Here is a 4,568-nt window from a genome sequence, read left to right as displayed (position 1 = left end):
TTCTTCTTCTTCTTCTTAGGTTGCCCGAGATTCTCATGTTTTGAAAATGGAGTGTTCGATTATCGGATCCAAAATAAGAATCCAAATGTCTCCAGGATCTGTATGTTTCCCCCTTTCTTTTTTCATGGCTGTACAATTTGGAACTCATTTATATGCTGTCATGGTTTTCTATCATATTTTGAGTTGTTAAGAAACTTAACTGAGTACTTATTAAGCTAAATTTTGTCAATTTATAGCATTGTGAATATCTTGGTTTTTTTTTGTATACCTACAGTGTGTGAACATGCTTATTCTTTGGCTCAAAATTTGGATCCTGACAGTGAAGGAAGAGGAGTTCTACAATTTAAAACTGGATTGATGTCTGTCATTAAGGTGTGTGCTTAGTTTGAAATGGATAAACTTCACTTCCAGATTTTTAGTCTGTTTGTTTTGCATTCTATGCACTTCGACAATAATATTATATTTGCCATATATTTACTTTTTAATTTTTCAAAATTTTAGCAAAAACTTGCAAAAGAGGAGGGAGGAGTTATAGATAGAAGCCAAGACATTGCTCTTTTGCAAGATTTCTACAAACTCTATCGAGAGCAGAATGACGTGGAAAAGTTACGAGAAGAAGAGTTGAATTTAAGGGAGACTGGGGCTTTCAGTGGAGACTTGGGCGAGTAAGTATTTCACCCATTTGAACTCAAATAGATGGCACTTTTATTTATTTGCTTTTGTTCTGTTTATGCTAATACTGTAGTTTTATTTTCTAATCTACCTATAAGGAGAAAAACATAATTATGTGAATGTGACTTCCAATTTTCTCCTTTTGTTTATTTTTGTCCCTTGGTTTATTATTAATTTGAAAACCTTCCTTTAACTATTAGGAAAAGTTTGATTTGTATATTGCTCTGTTTTTTTGGCCAGCCCTTTATCTTTGGTATTAAAGGTATTTTCTCAATTTTTCTTTCATGGCCATCATATTGATCTATTTATTGATTACTTTTTCTAGGTTGGAGAGAAAGACAGTTAAGAGGAAAAGAGTTTTTGCTACTTTAAAAGTTCTAGGCACAGTCCTTCAGCAGCTGACTGAGGAAATTCCTGATGAGGTTGGTTGTATGACTTTGTCATCAGTCGTAATGATTTACTATCACTATTTTTGAACATCCAAAATCCTGTGAAGCATTTATGTTGAGCCCCTAAAAAAATTCATGTGAAGAATTAGTTACTAAATATATGGAAAAAAATTGCATGATATGTATCTACAAAGGAGGGATATGTTTCTGCTTGAGCTTCTTCATTGAAAGTTGAAACTAACATAAATGGGACACATTCTATTTAATCTTGCATCTCTCAATTGGTTTGTTTTATGCATCTGAGATGTGTGATGGAAACTAATGCAGCTATGACGGATGATTTAATTGCTTATAATATTATTCCACTTGATGCTCCTAGCCCAACAAATCGTATTGGGTTTTTCCCCGAGGTAATTAGTTTAACAGTTTATGTTTCAAGTCCAAAATTTTGTTGTTTGTACCACCTTTTGGAATAAAAAATTTATGAATAGAACAAGAAATTTATGAACAGGTTCAAGCAGCAATCTCAGTTTTAAAGTATAGGGGACTGCCAAAATTGCCCGAGGATTTTCCCATCCCTACTACAAGAAAAGCTGATGTTCTTGATTTTCTGCACTACATTTTTGGATTTCAGGTTTGTATGTCTAGATCAAGTGGTATATTGGATTTGGAAATAGTGTATTTTCTTTTATTTGTGCTATAAGTTGCATGTGGTTGCTATGAGTTTCAGGCAGGTAGTTCAGACACTGTTATATTTTTTCCTCTGAAAAATTTATTGTTTAGTTGTTCTTGCTTTATTTATATGGCGAGGAAATGTCTGAATCCTTCTATATGTTTTTCACATTGATGAACATTGATATATGCAATCATACACGTTCTGATATATATGCTTAAACATTCTGATTGTGTTATTTTTCTTCATAAGAACCTCATCATTTGTTAAAAATATTGCACTTTAGGGGAAATGAGTTTATTCTTATTTCTTTTTTGAAACAAAAATTGCTTGTATTAATATGATCAATGAATGCAAGGGGTGTGGAATAGTCCATCATTATCATAGAGTTTATTCTTGTTTTGCCTTTGTTTCTTCCAATGATTGTCCATTTTAAGATTCTCATGAAGTGAGTAGGTGGGAAAAATTGCTTGGCTCAGAAATTTTGGATTATGGTATTCGTCTTTATATCATAATACAGGACTAAATGTTTTGTTGTTTACGAACTCTAAAATCAAACTCATTATTGTGAGAGACAAATGCATCTTAAACCTAATGTTTGAAGTTTGTTGTGTCAGAAAGACAATGTTTCTAATCAGCGCGAACATATTGTTCACCTTCTTGCCAATGAGCAATCACAACTTCGTGTTCTTGAAGAAGCTGAACCCGTAAGTTTAATCTCTTTAATGTTCATTAATGTTTGATATATTTTGCTATGCGAGTATGTCCTTGTATTGTCTTTAGATTGCCATTAATCATTATGTGGTGTACCTAAATATTTTATACTAAATTGTCTTATTCTGAAATTCTGAAGTGAGATTTGTGAAATGTATTTGAGATTATGTTGATTTGGTTTCACAACTAGCTATGTAGAGTTTTTCTTTTTCTTTTAAAGTTGTTGCTTAGTTTATTATTTGCATAAACTTGTGAGGATGAGTTCTATGTAGAGGTAGAATTACATATTTTATGGAAATTTTATGTAATGTTCATGTAATTTGTTGGTAATAGTGTAAACTATTAAACACTTGACATAAGGTAGAGTAGATTATATATATATATATTTAAAGTGATTGGTTATTATCGTTGAGGCTGATTCTTAAATTTTCTCTTATAAGGGATATATGGTGTTATAAAGTGTTTCATAATGTAGGATGAGTGGTTTACCCAAGAGGGGTAGCTCAAATAGTCAAGCATATGGTTTGTTTTTACAAAGTCTGAGGTTGATCTCTCTGGGTACCTACATATTATACATTCCTAGTTTGTATTTTGTAGGCTCCAAATATTGTAGAGTTAGGTGGAGAGCCTAGTTAAGAAATAATAATAATGTAGGAAGATGGGCTGTTAATTGAGTGCACCCTTAAAGAACATAGTGTAATAAAGTTGTGGTATATCTAATAGGGTGCTCAAATTTCGACCCAGCCTGAAGAACCTGTCCAATTCAAGCAAAAAAAGTACAAAATAACAGGGTCGAAGAGCTGTGCCGCCTTTTAAGCCTAGAAACCCAAAGCCTAGCTTGGTAATGGGCCCTGAATTTTAGTAACCTGTTGAGCCGAACCAACGCATGAGAATTATTTATTTTATAAGGATTTTACAATGTATAAATACAATTCTAGCCTTTATAATGTTAGAAGAGGTATATTCAATGGAGTATATCAAAAACATTTATGTGACAGTTTTTTTTATTAATTGAATATGTTTGGATATTAATTTCATTGATTCCCTTAATCATCATTGAGCTCTGAAATTCATTATATGTTTTTATACCAATATGTTTCTTGATTTTACTTCAGGAATTGGATGAAGCTGCAGTGCAAATTGTATTCCTGAAGTCCCTTGATAATTATATAAAGTGGTGCAACTACTTGTGCATTCAGCCTGCTTGGAACAAGTATGCGTCTCAATTTTTTTTCTATATTATTCATATGATGCTACTCAACTTTATGTTATATGTTTATTTGGATTAAGGTGATTGACACTTGTAAAATATTTTGATGGCATTCAGTTCTGAAGTTATTGTGAAGGAAAAGAAAATACTATTTGTTTCCTTGTACTTTCTGATATGGGGTGAAGCAGCCAATGTCAGATTCATTCCAGAAAGCTTGTGCTACATATTTCATCATGTAAGTCAACCCTCAAGCGGTGTATGCAATTTCTGAGGAACAGTGAATTTAACTTTTTTTTCTTCTATAGTGGAATGCATTATTTGTTTTTATGTACTCTTTCTCCTTGTTCTCTCTAATTGAAGTTGGCTGAGTTTTTTCTTAGTTGTACACAAATTGAAGAAGATATGTGGTATTGATTCTGACATTTGTATTCTGTAGAGTATTTCATTCTAGGTTCATATTTGATAATTTTAATATGGTGGTTGGTTTCTCTGGATTTAGCTCTTCTAATCATTTGGTAAAAATCATTCAAATTTGTTTTTGATTCCTATAAAAAGAAGTAATGGGAGATCCTTATTTTTTTTCACCAATGAAGCCCAGAGAAAAGTTAAATATTTAATTTTTCCCTACAAAGAAACCATATCATACTTTGTTCCTTAAAAAATTGACTATTTCTTTTCAACCAAATTGTGGAATATAAAAATAATATTTACTAGGGGAAAAGAGATCAGAAAACTTGGTTCTTGTTTTGCTAGTGATTGGTGGAATACGAGGTTAATATTTGGTGGGACTCAAATTATGGTGATATCTTGATAATGTGTTTGGTTTTAAGTGTTGAAATGAAATGGAATAGATTTTGTTATAAAAGAAATGGAAATTCTTATCTTTAACTAGAAGGGTTAATTTTGAAAA

General features: G+C 31.8%; 1 long non-coding RNA gene across 1 annotated transcript; it reads left to right on the top strand.

Moving 5' to 3' along the window:
- The first annotated feature begins 1,391 nt into the window (after nt 1-1,391).
- LOC133804942 (uncharacterized) lies at nt 1,392-3,649 on the top strand. The gene is made up of 4 exons (XR_009878710.1): nt 1,392-1,471; nt 1,573-1,695; nt 2,352-2,441; nt 3,564-3,649. It is a non-coding gene; the product is annotated as an uncharacterized LOC133804942 (long non-coding RNA).
- The last annotated feature ends 919 nt before the right edge of the window (nt 3,650-4,568 follow it).

This window comes from Humulus lupulus, chromosome X, assembly GCF_963169125.1.
Source record: "Humulus lupulus chromosome X, drHumLupu1.1, whole genome shotgun sequence".
NCBI lineage: Eukaryota > Viridiplantae > Streptophyta > Magnoliopsida > Rosales > Cannabaceae > Humulus > Humulus lupulus.
This window is presented reverse-complemented; position numbering and strand designations above follow the sequence as displayed.